This window comes from Protopterus annectens, chromosome 15.part0 (assembly GCF_019279795.1).
Source record: "Protopterus annectens isolate FY-2018-M chromosome 15.part0, PAN1.0, whole genome shotgun sequence".
NCBI classification, from domain to species: domain Eukaryota; kingdom Metazoa; phylum Chordata; order Ceratodontiformes; family Protopteridae; genus Protopterus; species Protopterus annectens.
This window is the reverse complement of record NC_056749.1, coordinates 539,718,566-539,742,674: the sequence shown is the minus strand read 5'-3', so window position 1 is coordinate 539,742,674 and position 24,109 is coordinate 539,718,566. Positions and strand designations below refer to the sequence as shown.

The following is a 24,109-nucleotide window of genomic DNA, read 5'->3' as shown; positions in this document are numbered from 1 at the left end:
AAGCAGCTAACACTGTGAGCCTTACAATAGGCATGAAGCTACATTTAGTAATAATACCGTACTTGTTAAGTACTAAGGGAGTAAGACACCAGTAAGAAAATGCCTTGCACTTTGCTAGTGTCTTTTAGTCAAATCTCTGAGTCAGGTAGGCCGTAATGACCCTGTCATAGCCTAGTGCAGGGGCCCTCTGAGGGAGTGTAATCCAATTGGCCTAAGGCCGGCCCTGCTTGCAAATTACATAAGCTGTACAGCAGCAATTGACTAGAGTGTTAGGCAGAAGAAAATTTATTTTAACATTAAAAAAAATTTATTTTAAAGTTCTAGAAAAAATTATGTGACTCTTTGATGGCTGGCATCTTTGCCCTGTTCAGCAGCACTGCAGTAGTTCTTTAGGAGACACTGACTGTATGTGATTGTCTTCAGACAACACATTTAATAAAAACATAAGCACTAAGGTGCTGTATAATCCATGTTGCAGTTGTACATCACAAGTTTGAGACTGTTATTTGCAGTCTTTAAAAATAATAGAACATTTTGGGTGTACGTAAATGTCAGTAGTACCCCACCACCACCACCGCACACATAAGCACACATAAACACACACACACACACACACACACACACACACACACACACACACACACACACACACACACACATATGCAGATGTGTGTGCTTTTTCTGTAATAATAATAATAATAATAATAATAATACCTTCTGCAATGTGTTGGTTCTGCAAATTATATTTTCTATAATATTTTGTTATGGGGCCTGTTTCTGCAAATTATACTTTCTGTAATATTGTTTGTCATGTGGCCTGGTACCTCCCATGTTTACCCCCACTGGCCCCACCCCCCCCCATAGTATTAGGGAAAATACAGTACAAAGAAAATAAATGATTATGGTAAATTGTATTTTTCTAAACACATTAATTGTTGCCTAATAAATGTCTTAGATTTATTTCTGATAGATACAGACAGTTCCACAGTGAAAACAACTGATACAAAAATTGAGTCAGTAATAGTGGACATATGTGTGTGAGTATGTATATTAGATATGTGTGTTCATAGGTTCATAGGTAGGTACTAGGCTATTGACCCTAGGGGCTATATAAGCCTAGCCAAATGGCACCCTGGCTTTTGCCACCCAAGAAAATTATTTTCCTGTGCCCCTATCAAGCAGAGCCACAGAAGTGATCCCCAGGGTGAATTTCCTATCTCCCATCCAGTCATCAAGATTTTTCTTGAAGAGTGCTAATGAGGAGCTTTGTCTGATATAGATAGGTAGTTTGTTCCAGAGTATGGGAAGTCTCTGGGACAGGAATCTATCCCTCCAGCATGTTCTGTTTATTGTGGTAACATGGTTTAATTCCCCAGAGCGTGTAGCTCCGAGGGACTGGGATTTCTTTAAGTGGAGCATGTCCAACAGCTCTGGGTTTGACATACCTTTGTATGTTAGGCAGAGATCGCCTCTGAGTAGGCGATATGCGACAGAGTAAAGCTGGAGTATTTTGAGACTGTCTGCGTACGGCATCTGTTTGAGGCCAGTAATCCTCTTTATGAGGTATTTCTGTGGTCTTTCCAGTTGTTGTAGATGTCTTGTGAGGTACATACCAGAAGGGGCGTTGTACTCTATAATGGGTCTAATGAGTGGAGTAGAGGGGAACAATGACCTCTTTTTTCCTGGATGAGAAACCTTTTGTGATGAGGTGTGCCACACAGAAGGATTTCCTGACTACTGTGGCGATGTGATTATCAAAGAAGAGACTACTGTCCACCTGTGTCCCAAGGTCTCTTAACACACTTTCAGTGTTAAGTAAACTACCGCCTATGTGGTAGTTCATGGGTACAGAGTTTTTACCAAAAGAGATGACAATGCACTTTTTGGCATTGAGCTTGAGGCCATGGCTTTGACACCAGGCACTGGTCTCAGTGAGGACTTTTGTAGGATGTCCACATCGTTAGGAGTTTTGATTATGGCTCCTACTTTGCAGTCATCTGCAAACTTTGTTAGCCAAAGACCTTCTGTGTTAGCCTATACTTCACAGAAGTAGATACCAAACAGGAGAGGACCTAGGACTGAACCCTGTGGTACTCCACTTGTCACTGGTCTGAAGTTGGATTTAGAGTCTGCTACTTTCACAGTGTGGGTTCTGTCAGTGAGCCAGTTGGCAACCCATCTTGTGACATACGGATTTATACCTAGTTTAGTGAGTTTATCTATAATTCCAGAGTGGGGGATGGTGTCAAAAGCCTTGGCGAGATCTAGATAGGCTGTGTGAACCATCTTACCCTCATCTACGGCTTTGGTGACCGCTTCAAAGAAGTCTGTCAGGTTTAGGAGACATGATCTGCCTTTTACAAACCTGAACTGGGTAGGGTCCAAAGTTTGGAGATTACCAATGTCATTGTTTATAGGTTCCATGATGATACATTCCATAGCCTTGCAGACCAGGCTCGTCAGGCTAATGGGCCGATAGTTCCCTGGGTCCATAGTGGCTCCCCCTTTGTGGAGTGGGATAACCGTTGCTGTGCTCCATTCAGTGGGCACAAACTTGAGGTGAGGCTATGATTGAACATGGTACTTAGGTGGGGTGCCAGTTCATTCTGAAGTTCATGTAGAACGCAGCCTGGGATGTTGTCAGGTCCCATGGATGCTGTGTTCTTGGCTTTGGAGAGTGTGTTTTTTACCTGTGCAGTCGTGATTACAGGAACTTTGCATTCTTCCAGTATAGAGATGGGCCCTTTAGGGGATGAGAGAGGGGTAAAGTTAGCACTGAACCTATCTGCCAGGATGTTGGCAATATCAGTTGGTTCTGTATATTTAGTGCCATTGTGCTGTAACTCAGAGCAGATCTGAGTGTTGCCATTGAGATTCTTGACATAGCTATAGAATGCTTTGTGGTTGCCTTTAGAATCAGTGGTGATTTTGTGTTCATAACTAGCTTTGGAGGATTTTATGAGGGATCTCAGCTTCTTACTGAGGCTGACTACGGAGTTCCTCCAATCATGGGATTTTACTCTTTTTTTTGCAACAGTTTCTTTCTTCTGTTGTAGAGTTTGTTTATGGCAGGGGACCACCAGATTGGCTTCCTTTTTCTGGAGGATAGCATCTTGGTTCTGTTAGGGATTGCATGATCCACGCACTTGTATAAAGTGCTTATAAAGTGAAAATGTATAGGATTCAGCAGTCGTACGTCTATTGTCCGTCAGCATGGGTGTCGTGAAGTTTACCACTTCTGTCTTAAGAAGCGTGAAGTTGGCTTTGGAGAAATTTTTACTGTGGTTTCCCTAATGGGGTGGGGGGGTGGGATGTGGATGTCTAGGGTGATTTGCTTGTGGTCGGATCTGACTAATGAGGAATTGACCTCTGGTGTAGAACACCAGTTGCCCATGTTGGTAATGACCAGGTCTAGGATATTGCTGCCCCTGGTGGGGGTGTGGATAAGTTGATCCAAGGTGTTGGAATTTATGAATTCCAGAAAACGTTGAGCACAAGTGTTGGTACATGAGTAGTTTTCCTAGTTAATAGTGGGGTAGTTGAAATCGCCCATTATTAGGGTGTTAGGTTGTACCCTAATATTTTCCAGTGTATCAAGAAATGAGGAGTGGGAATCCTGGGGCATGGTGGGGGATCTGTAGCAAACTACAATTTGGATTGCGGTCTTGCCCAGAGTTAGTTGCACTTGGATAATCCCGGATGCATTATGCTGAGCAAAAAGTCTGGAGGTGTGGATATCCTTAATGAATATGGACACACCTCCATCTTTAGTGCTTCAGTCCAGGTTAGGTGGCCAGAAGGTGTGGTATGAATTATAGCCTGGTAATGCGGGGGTGCTCTCTGGAACCTTGAACCAGGTCTCTGTCACTGCACAGATGTCGATGTTCTCCATTTTAAGGAGTGCCTCGAGTAAGTGCATTTTGAGGTTTAGACTTCTAGCATTAAGCATAATCTGGAGCATTTCTCCCCGGGCCTCCACTGAAAACAGGCTCTGTGGAACCTAGTCAGACTTTCCTGGTCAACAAATGTTAAATAAATAAAAAAAAAAAAAAAAAAAAAAAAAAAAGTGGCATTACCCTCAGATTTTGCTTGCTTGTATCTGTTACAGTGGTGAATTTGTCATTTGAATCTTGCCTAAAAAAGGCACTAAAGGGGTGGCAAGAGCCTTAGCCAGTATCCAGAATCCCAAGGGTGACAGGTGCAGGCCATCTCTGGCAAAGCATCGTGGTTTGTCGATCATGTCATCCCAGGCAGACAGATACTGGATCCCCTTAGAATGACACCAGAAGCTTAGCCAATTTGTTGAAGTCAATTATTTTGTCCTTGTACTGTGGTATCATTCTGAGTGATGGCAAGATGCTACTCAGGGCTAGGGTCATACCTGCCTGGGCTACAAGATCGGACAGCTCCTCCATGTCTCTTTTCATGTAGTCCAGGGAGGTACGTCTCAGGTCATTCACACCAACATGGACAATGACAGAGTCATATTTGTACTTGTTGTGGAGTGACCTGAGTACATGCATTATGTGGCAGATCCTGGCACCTGATAGGCAGCTGACAGTAACTTTATCCTTGTTTAGCCTGGTGAGTGGAATATCAGTGTGCCTGACTATAGAGTCACCTATGACTAGAGTGTTGGGTACATTGTTATGCCTTATGGGCTGTGGTTGAGTGGCACACTGAGTTTGTGGGCTATGTGTTATTTGGGTTGTGTTGGGGGTTGGAGGTTGCTTGCATTTCTGCTTTGGAGGTCCCTGTTGCTTGGGTAGATTTTTTTTGAGAGCCTCCGCGAATGTAGGTGTCTGTTTTGTGTTTCTGTGTGTGTGTTTTGGTGGTGTAGGTTTTGAGGGGCTATGTGATCAATGTGGTGTGGTGCAAGTGTTTACCTTCTCCTCTTGACTGTCTAGTCCAGTCTTGGGTGAAGAGAGCTTTGCTTCCAGTTTGGCTATATAAGTGCATCTCTCACAGGTTGTAGTGTTGGGTGGTAGGAAGAGAGGGTTGTCTGTGTACATGAGGCAATTGCTGCATTGCCCCAAGATGCCCAGATTCATCAGTTAGACAGGAGAAAACACCGGGAGCTGACCCTCAGACATGCCTGGATAGGTGCTTATTTATTAAATACTAAAAACTGTTTTCCTCTAGACAAGTGAGGAAAGTTGAGTGCTGTAGTAATTTGTAGCTTATTTAGTGCTTACAATGAGTTCTGAACAAGTGCTGAGCTCAAAGAAACAGATTTCAGTGCTGAAACTAGAAAACTGGATAGGTCTAAGAAACAAAATTAAGCTAGAAGGATTCCCTCCAACACAGAAAGGCTTGGGGGCTCAGAAGCAGTCCTGGATACAGCAAATCTGTAGCTGGACTAGACGACTTACAGAAAAGGCAGGAAACAAGCTTAGAAAAAATTTTTTTTTTTTTGAAAAGTGGAAAGGGGAAAGGATGAGCAGAAACTAACTGGGTTGGCCTTCTCAAATGCTCTCCCTTGAGTAGGTAGAATGAGGTAATGACACTAGACTGGGAGGAGTGTCCCACATCAGATTTACAGTAGGGCCAGGCAACTGCAAAGCCACCAGGTATAAAAACAGGATACCAATAAGGAGGGAGGCTGGGAAACAAAAATCAGAACAAACAAACCCAACCAGATGCTTAAAAATTGTAGAAAATTTCTCGTTAATACCTCACATACAGTGTCAATGGTATATCAAAATAAAGACTAGAAAATGTTATATTTTTATATAATTTGTCATGGTCTATCATACCCCTCAAATGTACCTTATTACTGGGAATGTTACTCATTTTTTTTTAGTCTTACAAGCTCATGTTCTTCGTTGTTCCATATTGAAATGGTTTGTCACACATTCAGTGATAAGCATTTTTAACTTATATCTATGGTAAATAACACTAAATCATATTAATTCATAAAATAATGTTTTGTAAGTATAAAGTAACACATTTTAACTATCATGTGAGCTTCCCTGTTGAAGTTGTTACTGAGCTATTTCTAAGTGTTCCAGGTTTTGTCCATTTATTTCTCATTATGAGACGTAGTGTTCCACATTCTGGAGATGAAATACTATTTTTCGCAATGTCACCCAAATGGGCAAAATGTAGAACAGTTACTAATGACTTCAGCCTGGAAGGTCACAGAATGGTTAACTGTTTTTCAAACTTTAAAATGGTTCTTTGGAAGAATTAATATGAAGAATTAACATGGCACACACATACAATACGCAGATGACTCAACCATCATCTGCTCAGCCCAGTCCCTACCCAAACTGCAAAAAGTCACACAGGAAGCCTTTTCCTCTGTTGAAACTTGGTTATCTGATGCCCAGTTAATACTCAACCCAAGCAAAATTAAACTACTCATCTTCTAACCCACCAAACATACTCAAAACAACTCTCACTTTAACATCACAGCAAAAGACAACACCACTATATACCCAACTGAACACACCAAATTGCTAGGAGTGGAAATAGACAATAAACTAAAATTTGACATTCACATATCCATGACCATAAAAAAAGTCCACAAAAAAACTAAGAGCGCTATACAGAAATAAGCAACTTCTCACCAAAGCAGCAAAGATTTCAATAGCAAATTCCCACCTTATCTCCACTCTACTTTATGCCTCTCCAATATATACCAACCTAAGGCAATGTGATCTAAACAAGCTAGAGACCTGCTACAACAAAATTGCCAAATTTGCCACAGGGGCATCCTACCGTAGTCACCACTGTCTCTCACTTGCTGAACTGGGCTGGCTTGAACTCCCTCACCTCCTTCAATGGTATCAACTCTCACTCGCCCACAAACTAGTAAACCATCCACTAAATGTCCCATCCCTCCAGAATCTACTCCAACCCTATTGCACCACCAGACCACTAAGATCCAGCAACAAAAATCACTTGCAGATCACTAAAGCCAATAACTCTGCTGGTGAAGCACTATTCTCTTGCACCATAGATAAATTATGGAACTCCCTCCCACCCACAATTACCTCCATACCATCATGCACCCACTTCAAAACCTTACTAAAAGCGCACCTAAAAACATGCTGACTATGCCCTTGCAACTCCCACTCTAATATCACCCACCCCATCCAACCACTACCTTTTTTTCTACTCCACTAACTACCTTGATTATAGCAAGCTCAGATGCTCATAAGCCAGTACTTATTATACAATAGGAACTTCTTCTTGTAACATTTGTTAATGTCTGTTATGTACTTCACAGATAAAGATTCTAGTTGTCTACTGATGTACTATATTCTTCATCTGTACATATGTTGTAAGTAATTGCTATGAAAATTGTTAATCGCTATGTAATCCAATGTAACTACTGTCTGTTTATTTCAACTGTGGAGATTTTCTCCCCAGGTCTCTGCTGAAAATGGACCTACGTCCAGTCGGACACTCCCGGTCAAGAAATATGAATAAATAAATAAATTTAGTACTATATACCATGGATATTTGTTCAAAAAACATATTGAAAGATGTCAATCAGACCCTTTCTTTGAAGAATACAGATTTTTGTGAGACCCAGAATGAGAACTTTGTCCATAACGAATTAAAGTTGGGGGGTATCTAACTCACAGCTCTCAAAAGTTTGACTCAGAATTTAGCTGTGTCTCTTTTAATCCCAGAAAAAAATGGTGAGAAAATGTGGTGCATTATACTTAATAAATAATGATAATAACTAGACTTTTTAGACTTCTTTTACTCCAGAAAACTGGTTTTAATTTACATTTGCAACAGCATAACCCACAAATGTTCTGGCAAAACATCAATCACCTCCTTAACCCAGGTAAAACCTCCACCCCTGCTGTCCTCACTAATAATGCCTCAGAGTCCTTATCCTCTCAGTTCAAGTCTCATTTCATCGACTCTATCACTGCACTCTTAAACAAGCTAATCCTACCACTCATAGTCCCCTCCCCAACCTCTATTGACACTAACTCTTTCTGCTTTAAACCCATTCAAACTTCCTACATAAAAAAGAAAAAATACTATCTAAACTAAAACCTTGCTGCCTGGCTGCTGCCCAGCTTCCAAATGAGTACCTAAAACTTGCTGCACCTTCCATTGCCTATCCCATATCCATACTAATAAACCGCTCTATCTCTCTGAACAGTATATGCCCAGCCTATGGAAAATTTCTCGTATCATACCACTTCATAAAGGTGGCCCATCTAGAGATACTACAAACTACCGTCCCATTGCCATCCTCTCTCTCTCATTGCCAAAATCCTACAGAAATGTATTCATCAGCAACTCATGAATCACCTCACTGCTAACAACATACTGTCCAGCTCTCAGCATGGTTTCAGGCCTAAACACAGTACTAACACAGCTCTCATTTCTTTTACAGATACCACTAACTGCCTCAAAAATGAAGGACAGCATGTCGCAGCTGTTTTCCTAGACATGTCAAAAGCTTTTGACATTGCAGCCTATCAGCTTCTAGTTAATAAACTAAAGCTTTTGACATTGCAGCCTATCAGCTTCTAGTTAATAAACTTCCCACTTATCATCTCACTATCTCAACCCTAACATGGTTTCATACTTGGCTATCTAACCATCAAGAGGATACTAAATGGGCAAGCACCCTTTCTCCTCTATTTCTAGTCACCACAGGGGTACCCCAAGGCTCCATACCTGGGCCCCTTCTCTTTGTCATATTTACCAATAACCTCAATACTGCCACCCAACACCCCACCATCATCCAGTATGCTGATGATTCCTCTCTTATCTAGTCAGCCCACTCCTTTGTAGAACTGCAAACTAAAATGCAAAAATCTTTCCAAGACATTGAAAATTACCTTTCCAATGATCCAATCATTACCTCTCCAATCCAAGGCCAAAACCCAAACAAAAGTAGATAAAAAGAACTACTTCTTAGACATCCAAAACAAGCACTCTAGAAACCCCCAAAAGTTCTGGCAGGCCATCAATACCCTTCTAAAACCGGGCAAAACCACCACCCCATCTCCCAACAACAATTCTGATAATGATAGCATAGCTTCAGAATTCAACCATCACTTCGCAGAATCTATCCTTGCACTATCTATCCAACAAGAACACTAAAACCACCCCAACTGTAGAACAAACATACCCACCTTCACACTCTCACCTGTACCAACCTCTTTGGTTAAAAAGCTACTCTCTAAACTAAAATACACCACACTCGCAGCAAATGGTTTACCCACAAATTTTCTAAAATTAGCTGCAGAATCACTAGCCTACCCTGTCTCAGTTCTTATAAACCGCTCTATACAAGAAACCTACATACTCCATCTATGGAAAGTTTCACATATAATTCCCCTTCACAAAGGTGGAAACTCCTACGAACTATCAAACTATCGGCCAATTGCTATCTTGTCCCCCCTTTCCAAGTTTCTGGAGAAATGTATTCACACCCAGGTAATGCACTTCTTATCCTCACAAAACCTCCTCTCCCCCACACAGCATGGTTTCCGCCCAAACCATAGCACAACCACTGCTCTACTCTCCTTTACCAATCAGATTAACCATCTAAGAAACAACAACAAATTTGTCTCAGCCATATTCCTAGATCTATCAAAAGCATTTGATATGGTTTCCCACAACCTACTCTTAGATACTCTGTCAACCTCATCCTTTGCCCCCCTACTACTTCATGGTTTAGAAGCTATCTCTCTGACAGAAAACAATCAGTCAAATGGCAAAGTACACTGTCTCCTCTATTACCAACTACTATAGGCGTCCCACAAGGATCAATACTGGGGCCTCTACTATTCACCATTTTTACTAACAAACTACATACTTCCACCCTGCATGCATCACTTATACAGTATGCAGACGACTCCACCCTAATCTGCTCAGCCCCATCCATAACAACTCTTCAAAAGCTCACCCAAGAATCCTTTTGCTCTGTGGAACAATGGATTACCGATATCCAACTCATTCTAAACCCCATCAAGACCAAATTACTCCTTTTTACCCCCAATAAATTCAAATCCACACATCCTACCTTCATTATCACCTCCAAAAACGGGACCACAATCTCCCCCTCCACTCACACTAAGCTGCTCAGGGTTGAAATAGATAACAATCTAAACTTTAATGCCCATATCTCACAAACCATCACAAAGGTACATAAGAAACTAGGAACCCTATATAAACACAAACAGTTCCTAGCGGAACACACTAGAATCTCCTTAGCCCAAACCCACCTCTTGCCTACCCTAATGTATGCATCACCAATCCTAATTCATATTAGGAAAACAGACCTAAACAAACTAGAGTCATGTTACAATACAATTGCAAAATTCGCTAACAACTCCACTTTTAGAAGTCATCACTGTCTTGCCCTGAAGCAACTACAGTGGTTAGACTCCCTCAGCTAATTAACTATCACCAATTAGTCCTCACCTTCAACATAAGGAACCCTCTGAAAACCCCTGCCCTAAACCAACTTCTAAACCAATATTCTGCAAATCGCCCTCTACGCTCATCCAACAAAACCCTGCTCTGCAGAACCAAAGCCAATAACACTGCAGGGAAAAGTCTGTTTTCCCACACTATTGCTAGGGAATGGAATAACCTCCCTCAAAGTATCTCCTCTGCACCATCCATCTCACTTTTCAAGAAATCACTAAAGTCACACCTCTTGCAATCATGGCTCTGTATCTGTATCACATAAAATCTTTTCTGCTCTCCTCGTAACTTGCCACACCTCATCACCTCTGCTTACCTCGGCTATTCTGTACTTCCTATCAGGAACTACTATCCTACAAACTATTTCTCACGGTATGACTTATCTCCCGAATAGCATTATTTTCCAGATTCCATTCCTTCATTTTTATGCTTTGTACTACCAATAGGGAATTCAAAGTTTTGTTATCTATACACAAAGCTTGCTCAAATCAAACTAAGGTACGAAAAATCTCCTAGACTGTATATATACCCTGAATAGAAATTTTCTGCCATTTGTGGATTGTGTTGTCATATAAAGACATGGAGCTCTGATTGTATATATGCCCCTGTACAGAAATTTGTTTGTCATTTGTTGCATTTGTACCATTATGTTATGGAGCTTTTCTCCCCGGGCCTTCGTTGTAAATGGACCTTGTTTCAGTCAGACTTTCCCGGTAAACAAATGTAAAATGAAATAAATATTCTTAACCCAAATAAGACCAAGCTCATTTTCTAGATCTCACTTGCTATCCACCCTAATCTACTGCTCTCATATCTTTACAAATCTCGCCAAAGATGACCTAAATAAATTAGAATCCTTCTATAACAAAACAGCTGTTTGCTGCAAATCAACCCCAACTGGCTGGAGCTTCCCAACCTGTTAGTGCTAAAGCAACTTTCTACTGCCCATAAAATCACTTACAACCCCAAAAACTGTCCAGCTTTTTCAAACCTGCATGCTCCTAATGTCATCCAACAAAATAATGCTAAACGTATCCCTGTCTAACAACTATCATGCCATCTCCCTCTATTCCTATAAAATTGCCAAGGACTGGAACAATCTTCCTCAGCACATCTTACATATTCCAAACCTGTCCACATTTAAAACCACCCTGAAAGATTATCTGTATGCTAACTGGTTTTGCACCTGTATTCCACCTGGCTAGTTTTCTTCATTCTATTTTACTTCTCTTCTAGTGCATCAGATTTTCCCTTTTTCTGCTCATTTCTTGCATATTCGCCTTTTTGGATAATGTACACCTTAACTACCTATCTTTATTTTATTTTTGTTCTTAATTTAATTTTTACTTACTATGTATAGCTAGCTATTCCTCCTAATATTTCTGTGATCGTGAAACGTATTTACAAACGTACTTTTTGATATTTGGTGTAACTGCTTACCTATACTTTAACTAAATTTTATACTGTTCTGGAGCTTTTCTCCCCGGGTCTCCGCTGAAAACGGGTTTCTGACCCAGTCGGACACTATCCGGTTAACAAATGTAAATAAATTTGCCTTATTCCGTCAATGCCTTAGAAGCTACTAAGTGTCCCGGATTACTTCTGAAACTTTTTTTCCGAGAGGTTGAAAATATACGTAACATTGTGTTTCTACGTATAGTATCTCACAACCATGCAGCTTGGGAGGAGATATATGAAATTCAGTAATGAGCTTTTATGCTAATTATTAGTTTAGCTCCCCCTAATTAACAAGAGCCTTTGCACCTCTTTTTGACATCTTCAGGTTTAGTTGAGGGGTGCAACATCAGTTACCTATGGACATTATACCATGCTCAAGTGAACCCTTCTACCCGAAGTTCCAATTATTCTTGCCCACAGCAGTAACTTCCGGGTTACAATTCCCCTTTTATGTGAAGTATCTTGGTATTACTGACTTGAGGGTTGACAGTGGATACCCTCTCAACCCGCGAACTTCCATCAGAAAATGTCACGATTTGGGGCGCACAAAAGTAACACTACTTCATTTAAGGGCATCATCTAAAGCGTTCATATTTCCCTAACAAATTTCCTACTTCGGGCATATAAAAATATGTCAAATATAAAGCGACAACTGAAATGTAAATATTGAGAAAACTGTAAACAAAGAGACAAAGAAAAAAAAAAACCCATAAGAAGCAAATCAAACCGCCAAAGATCTTTCATTCGGTTTATACGTCTGATCAACATTTGTACGAAAGCAACAACAGCGCCCCCTTGGTCCTCCCTGAGTATCTGAGTTTGGCATCCGACAGGAAGGGGAGGGCTGTGTCGGCTATTCAAGTATTGCCGGAGCGGTGCGGTGGAGAAAGGCTGTGAACTAGGTAAATTCAGTTAAATAAAAACTGTTGACTCTCTGTCTTTGTGTAGGTTATTGTTGTTTGTGGAAATGCTATAAATGTGTCAAACTAGAATGCATTCAACTGCAGAGGGCTTTAGGTGTGTAAAATGACCAAATGTTGTAACCTTGGATGAACCAGGAAGCAGAAGCTGCTTTAACGTGCGTAGAGTTGTTTTGTTTTGGGTTTACATGGTTATGACAACAAAAGAAAAGGCTTATTAGTCATTTAACTATTGTAATTATTTTTTTTTGAAGGGGGACGAATAGAAGATATAGGGGGTCTCAACAGCAGAGTTGTGCATATTGTTGAATTTATCTTTTGTGGCCGTGTTACATTTTCCCCTAGTTGGCAGGCCGCGACATCATAGAGGCCCTAATAAAACTTTAATTTATGTGAAATATATGTGGATGTTCAACTTAACTTTAGTATTATTTAGTGACATTGACATTATAGAGCTTGTTGTGCTGCATGCTTGGTCTGTCATGTTTGCAGGTCACGACATTTTCCCATAATTCCTATTAGTGGGAAGAACCTGTCAGTAGGTAGATTGTAAACTTTCTTTAGGTGTACAATATTTTTTATATGCCAGTTTTAAAACTGAATAAAGAACATATGTGACTTATCTGTTTTATCTGACGGCTTTTTGTTACGTATACAAAACAAGTTTGCAGTGGGTGGTCCGTTTGTATAGTGTCTGTTGTGTGGTTGAAGTGTGCTTGCTATGTTGCAGCGCCTGTGTAAGAGAACTTGAATTGTATGATGTATGTATTGCATAGCTCTCAACCAGTCCGGGACAAATGTCAACAGAATCGGGGACAAATCCAGAGAAAAATCAGGGACACTTAAAATATTAGTACTATTAACTTGAGACATTGACAGAACAAGAGAAGGTGAATTAATTTATATCTTTTGAAGTTGAAGTCTACAACTCTTAATTGTCACTATTTACTAAGTGTAATTCACCACCTTTTCTCCAAATGTCATCAGTTTTAGGTGGGATTAAGAGGGACAGAGCTAAAATTTGAGGTAAAAATCAGGGACAGTTGGGAAGTATGATGTACTGTAAAAAAAATTGATAACGCGCACAAGTATGCTGGTGCTTGTCAAAGTCTTTTTACCAGCTGCTCTGGGGATGTTGGCTTCTCTTTAAAAAGCTGCATGTCACATGGGACGATGAGCATATCTCTCAACCCTGTATAGCAAAAAAAAAAAAAAAACTGGACAAAGTCATGAGTAAAAGTGAGAAAAGTCCAAAAATATGGACTTTTTTAAATATTGCTCTTACAAACTTAGAAAGTTGATAGAATAATAGGTTTTGCATTCAAATTAATTTTCTGAAGAGTATGCAGTCCGAAACTCAAATGCCTGTCATTATTTTCTAACTTCAGTCTTTAATGATTTGCCACTAATTTGCCAGAAAAACCACAATTTTTTGAAAAACAGACCAAAAATATAAGGCAAACATCTGGATATTCTGCGAAAATCTATACAGTTGAAGGGGTATCAGTGATTCACATTTTATCTGGACTGGGGTGTGTCTTCCCTCATTTTTTTGTAAAGATGTTTAATCTCTATGTCTGTATCAGTGCTTTTGGTATAAAGCATTTGCTGACCCACCCATGTAGTAGTGAATTGGACCTCCCTCTGTTTTTGTCATGTCATTATTTCATTGTAAGATAAGTACAGCAGTGTTGTTTCAGATAATACATATGCTGTGTGAAGATAAAAACTGTTATATAGAAATTGATTATGGAAATGGAAACGTGTCACAGCATAGGATGTCAACGTACCTCAACACATCAGGGGAGTGAGTACGCACCCGAATGTGTATGTATGCTGCAGTACAGGACAAAACAGATTTTGACCATTTAACATTTAATTTACTGTAGCCAATCCTCTTTATAGAACGATGCTTTAGGTTGCTTGAAAAAGAAGAGGATGTCATCTCCCGGCAGCATAAAAGGTGCTTTGCTTTTAGAAAAGCTTGCTGCTTTTGTGTCTTAGTGTCTGATACTTTCCTTTTTACCACACAACTAGAAAGTATTTGTATTAATTATAGAGATGATCCTTTTCGATTTTGGTTGTTTGTAACCTTGAGCTGAACCTGAAAATGGTCCACTAGGATCAGTGTTCTAACCTGTTTAATAAAATTAAAATAAAAGCAATTTAAAAATAAATGTCTGTGTAATATTTTTAGCTTATTGTTCTGCCTACAAGTGGGGTATTAAGGATGCATCAGGGTTTCCAAGGGTTATTTTGGTTTTAATTAAATCTGGGTGTTCATAGACAAGGTCCTCATGCTGTTGGTGATTTTGTTCAGCACTCAGGAATATCCAAGAAGTGACTGGGAGGTAGTCGAAAATCAGAGTGTTCTACTGTAGTTGAGTTTACATGTTCTGGATAAGGTGGGGCAATACCCTCTCAAGGTGTTTTTGAATGCTGTGATTCGTGATACAAGCCTTCAGGCATTAAGTAGCAATTCTCCCCTCTGCAGTATGATATGCATTATTGAAGAGTTTCTTTTAACCTGCAGAACTGGTTGAAGACGGTCGTTATTTGTACTAATTTGCTATTGAGTTTGTCAACATGATTGGAATTGTGTAGTGTAAGAATAATCACACCTTTTGCTTGGGATGGTACTTGTTCTTTAGTTAGCCTATTAGAGAGCCTAAGCGGATGCTAAGAAATGCATGAATAATAGTTCTGTGCACATGAAAGTCATTGAGGGAGCAATGTAAGTGTGTACATATTTGAATTCTGTAACAGTTAATGCATCATTTGGTTACTTGTAGCGATCAGGCATAACTTGTTTGCATACTTGTGAATTGTTCCCCAGTTTCCCAAATTATTTTGTGATGTTTTCTGTACCTGCAGTACCACCCAGCTAATCCTCTAGGTCGCAGTTTTGTGGGGAAGGGGACCCCAAGTTAGGATCTAATAGACACCTGAAACAGCATAACTAGTAGCTGTAGTGCTTGTATAGAACATTCCAGTAGTCGCTACAAGTAACCGCTTGCCATCATTAGTTGTAGGAGACATCGGGTACAATGAACCATTTCTTTATCTTTGTTATAGGTTGGTTGCATTGCCATGGAATTCTCAGGTAGTCCTCATTGCAGAAATCATCTAGAAACATTTGGCAGATCACTGATAGGAGTGTCCTTTTCTAAGACTATTCAAATGATCTGAATGCTAGATAGTGGAGTCATCCTCGTAGAGAAAGTTTTTGAATATTTGTTATAAATACCATCGTATTCTATCAGTTGTAGGACTGACCTCAAATCAGTGTGTTGTGGAACTTCAGATTTTACTTGGCTTTTGAACAGTAAAAGATAAGGTTAACCTAACTTGTATAAAACTGTTTTAATTTTTGTGTGTGTGTGAAGTTTAATATCTTTTCTTTTAGCTGACCTTAATCCATTTGCTTATCAGTACGACTAGTAATGGTAATGTAACAACATTCATTGCAGAAGCCATGCTACTTTCAGATGGAAAGCCTAGTCCTCCAAGTGGCTTTTTTGTTTGTTTGGGATTTCTAGAAGTGATTTCGATCTGTGTAGCTTGTTTTTTGGATTCTTTTAGAGTAATATGTTTTTTGAAGTTTTTCATAATTTGGTAAATGAACCCCCTGTATTGATTATAATAGGGTGGGTGAGATACATAAGGTTTATGATGTTACATTGAATGTAGAATAAAGTCATTATGTCTTGATCTGCAATGAGTAGGTATTTCTTTTAACCAGTGAGTAAGAGTGAAATTGGGCACAAGTCTGAATATGTGAGGCTTAACATTTATGGTTCATTGTGGGACTGAGCTGGCCTGTAAAGTTGTTTTCAAAGACCTATGTATTTGAAAAGGATACTACAAAGTGTTTATATTGGCTAGTAACGTTGGTGAAGCTCCCACTTTTTCTTCTTGTTGGTTGGTTTATGAGACAGGTCTTCGGCAACAGACTGATCATGATTGTAAGTTTTGCTGATTGCTAAATTACTTTTTAAGAATTGAACTGCTAGATTTGACTGTACTTCTCTGCTTACTGCATGTTGAAGACATAAAGCTGTATTTTAAAGGGAATCCACAGCCTCAGGTTGGTTCTTCTTTACTGAAAGTTTTGAAATTCTTAATTGTCTGCAGTATTCTTCCTAGCTACAGTTTTTTTATTTATTAAATTTATATTTTCTTGCAAAAGTCTTCTTACCAGTAACTTAAATTTGGTGAACCTCTTTCCAAGAGTGTTAAAGTCTACTAGTCAGTTTTAAAAAAGTTACACTTGATTAGTTCTACTCCATGCACCTTAGTTATTTTGCTGATGATTGGAATTGTGTTTGAGACAAACTTATCTGTAGAGTATGCCATAGTTTAAACATGGATGATTAGGCACCCTTGATATTTTGCTCACTTTTATAGGTAATTGGATTCTTGCCATAATTTTGATATTCTGCAGCAATTTAGCTTGTGTTGTATTTTAGTAAGCATTTTGGAATACAGAAGTCTAGTGTGGTTTTGATTTTGTAAAAAAAAAAAAAAATCACTAGTGTTTAGATTGCTTGGGTTTTTTATTGCACAATGACATGATTGGCGTAAGAGCTGATACATTGTAGTCTTGCATTTCTTTGCCTCATTTTTATAACCTTCATTATCAGCTTCAGTTTACCTGTACAGAAGTAGCCTCAGCCGTCATTTTGCCGTCATTTTTGCTGTGGTCAGATTCTGTATCGTCTTTGAAAAATTTAACGTAATGTAGTTATCTTTTAGAAAGCAGATGTATGGGTAATAGCAAATGAAGAGTACATTTTCAGTTTGCTATTTAAAACATTCTGTACTGAAGTGTCAGTTTCATACTAAACTAACTGCCCTTGTGGGCCATTTTAAGCCTAGCTGTCTACCTCATGTAAGACGCAAACCTTGTACTTTGTGTTTGTAAGGTAAGCGGCTTAACCATTGTACCAATTTACCATCTAAAAAAGTTTCCATACCCTTTACTAGAGCCCAGGACTATATCTGCATTCCAATTCAGTACTTGACAGTTGTCACCACAGGAGTGCTTTTAAATAAAAAAATACAATGAAACATATAAACAATCAACATATTTAAAAAAGTCTGTGATAACTTAACGTATATTGAGGAGTTAATGAATCACTTACCTTTATCCAATAATTATAAGAAATAACATTGGTGGTTCTCCTCTTCGTTGCAGAAATTTCTCTTTTAGAAACCACATTTGCTATATTTATAAATTCAGAAAACAAAAGTGTTTTTTTTTTCCATTTTTTTATTTTAACTTTTCTAGCAAAAGTGAAACAGGCCACACCACATCAAAGGAACTTGCAATGTTGGAATGGAGTCAGGAATTGGAGCATTTAATAGAACTAACATATTAGATAAAGTATCAGGCCGTAGAGCTTGCAGAAGTTCATTGATTTCCTTCCAAAAAAAAAGCATTTGTAGGACAATCTACAAGAATATGAAACCAGTCTGCTTCTTTTATGCATTACATCTTCAGCATCTTATAATTCCAGTTTTATAAGGGGTTATAAAAGATTTATGCAAAATTCTCTATATAAAAAATTTCCAATATGGAGAGGAGGTTGTTTTTGCAATTGACATCAGCATTAGTTTCTTATCTCCCAAGAAAACCATGTTATGTATTTGCATTGAATAATGCCAATACCGTGAATTACTGCTGTTATTAAAACCTCTAATATTTTTGATAGAACTTTAGTAGTATTGCTGCTGCTGCTAGGACTGATATTTTTTTAAGAAATCGTTGAGGTTAAGTAACATTTTGTCATGAATGTCTTGGAGACAAAAGTGTGTGAAAATTTGAATATAAAGCCAGTTATCTAGGTCAGTAGTGTATTTCCCCATTAAAAATTCCACAAAAAGTATATATATCAGTTCCATTCATAAATTGATTCCAATAAATTAAAATTATATTCTTTTAAAACCAATGTTTTTTTTCAACATTTTGTCTCTCAAATTGGAAAAATAGTAAATAAACAGTAACTGAGATTAGCATTGGCATAGATATATCTATTAAATGTATCTAAAATGCTGTTAGTCAGAATTAGTGATTTTATTAACAAAGTTATCAAGACAACTTTTTAAAAAACAGATGAAATCATTTAAAATGCAAGTACACAAGGGAGAAGAATGCTTATGGTAAGCTAAAATAATACTTTTATGAATTTCCATTTAGCAGAGTATGATGAAGTTATTCATAATTATTCTTATAACTGCTGATCTTGAGTAACATTCAATGTCTGGAAAGGCTATACCTCCTTCATTCCAACTTTTATGATTATCAAGGGAAATTCTAGGTTTGTAAGAAGTTTAATTTCCTGATTACATTAATCAATCTCTTGTTACAGTGCCTTCTAAAAATATAAAAAATTTTTGGAAGAATTATCATTTTGATCAATGTACGTCTCTCTTCTCTTGTGAAGTACCTTTTCCATTTATCAAGTGTTAGAAATATTTTTAGCAATATATTATAATTAATTTGAATTGTTACCTTAAAACTGAAGTTGAAAATATACCCAACATTTTTTATGTCTTAGTTTATTTATATTTTTAAGAGCACATCGGGCTTACTTTGGTACTCAATCCAGAAATCTCTTCAAATGTATTTAAAGCCTCGATAACATAAGGTAATGAAATATCTGTATCTCCCAAAGTTAATAAAATATCATCTGCAAATAGTTGAAGCTTAGATATAAACTTGTCTAATACATTAAAACCAATTATTTTACTATTTAATTTAACATAGTTTGCCAAGGGCTGTATAACAAGAGCAAATAATAATGGAGATAAAGGACATCCGTGTTTAGTTCCCTTACAAAGTTTAAATGAATTGGACAGAAGAGGCCCCAACTTAATGAAAGCACAAGTGTTGTGGTATAAACTTATAATCAAGTCTATGAAATTTTTGTAGGAATTATCTTTAAGTATTTCTGACAAGTAGAGCCAATCTGCTGTGTCAAAAGCTTTACTTGTATCTACACTAGGAATATAAAGTTCTTTCTTAGTTTTATGTGCATAGTCAGTTAATGTGTTTCTAAGGGTATTATTAGTTGTTTGCCTATTCAAAATGTATCCCATTTTATTTTCATTAATGAGAGTTACTAAAATTTAATTTTAGCCTATTTGCAGTAATAGAAATATTATATAATCAACATTTAAGAGATACTGGCCTGTAAGAGACACATTGATTTAGATTTTTATCCTGTTTTAATATAGGAGAAATTAGTATATTTCCATGAAGGAGGTATGATGAAATTATTTTTACTTCAGTAAATACTTTTAATAAATAGCGTGATCGGGTATTAATTTTTAAAGTTCGGGAATAATGCCATCATTACCTTGAGCTTAATTAGATTTTCATTTTTTTTAATTTGGCTTTTTATTTCAGTAATTGAAATTGGTTTATCCAGTCTTTTAATAGTTAATTTATTAGTTGTTTTTTAAGAATGTAGATAAAGTATTAACATTTATTCCATCATTATTAGCAGAATTAATATTCTTAAAATGATTTTAAAGCAGTTAAGTATGCCATCTATGTCGGCAAACTTCTTTTGTCCATTATCTTCCTGTAAAATAATTTCTTATTTCTTTGTCCTGTTAGCTAATTTGTGCGAATTAGTGAGATTCAGTGAGTAGGATTGAAGCTTAAATTTCTCCAAATTGATGGCTACTTTTTTATTTAAGTGTTCCATATATTTTTGAATTGAGTAAATATATTTCTTTGTATTTATCCTTTTTATTACTTTGTTTTTCTGTCTTTAAGCTATCAGTTGTATTTTGTAAGGGTATTGGATCACTATCTCATTCTTTCCTTTTGTAAATATACCAGCTTTTAATTCTGCAATTTAAATAAGACTTTAAAGAGCCCCATAATGTAGCATTAATTAATTCTCTATTATCATTTTTATCTTTGAAGTTTTTTTAACTCATTTAAAACCCTTTTTTGTAAATTTTATATATATATATATATATATATATATATGGATCTACTTCAAATCTCGTAGCCCATATTAGCAAACAAGAGAATCCCGACAGCAATAACGAAATGTCACAATACCGAACATCAGAATTTTAACATGGTAAGTAAGCACTTGACCAACTGTACCAAAACTCATGTCGAGGTAAGTAAAACTCACCTAGGTGGGGGCTGCGCCCCACCCCCTCTAATTAGGTATACAACTCTGGGATTGTACTACAGTGGAGAACAGGGCATGTTGACCTCGTTTTGAGCTCCAGTTGGCCAAGTGTTTACTTACCATATGAAAAGTCCGACATTCGGAATTCTGACGTTTTGTTATTGTCGTCTTGGGATTTTCCCATCTAGTAATATGGGCTACACGATTTAGAAGTAGACCCATATATAATAGATACACACACACACACACAAATATGCACCACATATATAGAAATGCTTACACATATTATATGATTTTATACATTAAGATCTAATATTAAATTAGTGAAAAATCAATTATATTGACTGAATTTTACAAATTTCTTACCTTGATAATCTCATTTAGCACTAAGTTGAAGTGTAAGTTAAATTCCTCAAAAAGTTGAACAGAGCGGATGTATAGAAAAATAATTATGACAGACCATTGCAAAATCATGTGTACTAATGCATACGTACACACATCCACATGCATATAGATGCATACATGCATTATATATTATTTACATATTAAAACCTGATTTAAAATAAATGCGAGATTAATTGTGCTTCTTAAAAGAAAATATAAAATCATAGCTAGAGACTTCAAAAACCTGTCATATGTATCATATGTTACACTAACCCGTAATGTAAGCCGATCCCCATACATCGTACACAAAGGTAATCATCATTGCAAATTCATGCGAGAAAGCGCTGCACATTTACAGCCTTTGACCTCAATTGTGATTGGGCATTCCCCAACATCATCACTCAGCATCAGTAAAGGACACGAGCACAAACAAGAGAATGAAAAAGAAAAAAAAAAAGATGTAAAATGCTTATTCAAATACCTGTCTGCGTCATCTCCCCTTAAAAAAAAAAAAGGGAGTAAGTGTCACTAGTTCATATGTTCGCCATTCGATAAGCGAGAGCAGCTTAACGGACAAACGCGAAAGAAATCACAGTTTCTCTACCCCAAATGAAGTCTCCCAATCAAAAAAAGAAAACAGTAAGTGCTAACAACGTAATATACACAGACCACAGTCAATCATTCACACACAGCAGCGCAACAAAACAGTATACTACCCATAAAAACCCTCCTCAGACCTGCATACCAAACCTCCCTGTCACACAATTCTGCAACGAACACACAAAAAAGCCACCAACCATAAAAAAAGAGAGTACCCGAACGAAGTAGTCTACTACTTTGTCTTTTTTTTTTACTTTGCAGCGAACACATTAATCATAGAAAAAGAAGTGAGCAGGCAACCAAAATGCCTCCACCAACGTCACTAAACAATCATAAATGAACTCACACTTTATATCACACACATCACCATAAAAAGCAGAATATAAACACTAATCAACTTCAAAGATAATTTGCAAAATTTAAAGACAGAATTAAAAGTAATATTATAAAATTAATGTTACTATAAAAAGGGAATAATTGTTAATATTAAATTGAATAATACTTTTAATACTACACATAACTAATATCAGAATAACAAAGATTATGGGCTAGATTCAATAAAGCTTACACTAAGGTGTACACAATATGTATTCAATAAAATTCTTACCACATTTTTTGCACTTTTAGTGACTCTCAAAGATTGTACATGTAGTATACACTTTGTGGTAACCTTTATGAATCCATGTCAGTATTTAAAGCTGCAAGAGTATCAGTAGGAAAACTACAGTTAGGAAGAAGGTGCGAGTTATGTCTGTGCTGTCTGTTCCTTCAGAACAGTGTACACTTAGTGTAGGTGTTATTGAATCTGACCCTATAATGACTGCATATATTTCCTGTTGTTTTTTATTATATTTAGGAGTCGAAAATAGATTTAAAAAGAATAAACATAGTAATAAATGTTTTTATTTTGTATCAAATGAAAAGTTCAAAGCATGAGACATATTTGTGTAAATGAATATGGTTGTTGAAAGTCAGCATAATAAATTTTTAAATAGCAAATTTTCTGTATTTTAGTTAATTCAGAAATGTGATTTATTTCATAGTTTCTTCAATTGTTTTTTATGTAGGTTTTCGTCTTCTTATTCAGGAAGTTATTTGTCTTTTTATTTTCTTGTTTTTATCCAGCTGTTTCTTGTTTGATGTCTCTTCAAGGAGGTTTGGGTTCAATCCATCATTTCAGTGCTGTCAAGTATTTTGTTCTTTTTAATGTATGCCATAGCATCTTCTAAAGACTCAAAGGTTTTCTGATTGTTCGCAGTGGTGGTGCTGCGGTAGTGTTGTCACCTCACAGATGCTGTCCGGTTCGATTCTCTAGAGCGTCTTCTGTGTGGAGACGTGTGAATGGGCGTACCTTCGTTGAAGGTTGTGCGCCAGGCCTGGCAAGCTGGTACGTAAAAATCAACTGCCAATCATTAGCGGACCGGAGCACTGCTGTGGCGACCCCTAACCGGGAAAAGCCGAAAGACACAAACAAATGTAGATACATTTTGATTTTAGCAGGAAAAACTAAGCTTTGATATTACATTTTTTCAGAGATTTTAATGGGGGAGTGTAAAGCTTTCTTTTACTCATAACATTTGAAGAAACGTCATTGTCAAATCTAATAGAGATTTTTCACATTTTATAGGATGGTTTGCCCAGGCTGTTTTTAAGACTATGCCTTTATCTTAACTGGAAATAAGTTTTACTATTATAGATTTGGGAGATGAAGGATTTTTTTTAAGGTGACTGTAGGAAAGAGACCTGTGTGCTCTTTCAGTTCAGAAGGAAAGTGCTTCAGGTGAATTCAGAGTTTTTAGTAGCCCTATGTTTAAGAAATGAATCGTATTTTTCACCTTCTTACTTCTCTGGAATGTCATATATTCTGATGTTATTTCTTCTTGACCTGTTTTCCAAATCATCTATTTTGTCAAGAAATTTGTTATTCTGAACAAGGATGAATTCTATGTGATTCTTCATTTTCAGTTATCCTGCCATCCAGGTCTGTAATTGAGTCTTCAGTACTTGAGATTTGTTGTTTTAATAACTTTATTAGCTCTAAATCTGTTTTCTGCAGTAATCTTTTATTGTATCAGTTTTGTTGAGATGTGTTGTTTTAATAACTTTATTAGCTCTAAATCTGTTTTCTGCAGTAATCTTTTATTGTATCAGTTTTGTTGTCAAGTTTATCCA

The 24,109-nt window shown here is 37.3% G+C and overlaps 1 protein-coding gene across 1 annotated transcript in view; it reads left to right on the top strand.

Annotated features, from left to right (window-relative positions):
• Positions 1 to 12,362: 12,362 nt before the first annotated feature.
• ZBTB33 (zinc finger and BTB domain containing 33) overlaps positions 12,363 to 24,109 on the top strand; it is a 452,392-nt gene continuing 440,645 nt past the window's right edge. Inside the window, exon 1 of the mRNA XM_044057352.1 lies at positions 12,363 to 12,776. The gene's annotated coding sequence lies outside the window, so the exon portion shown is untranslated. The remainder of the gene's footprint in view (positions 12,777 to 24,109) is intronic.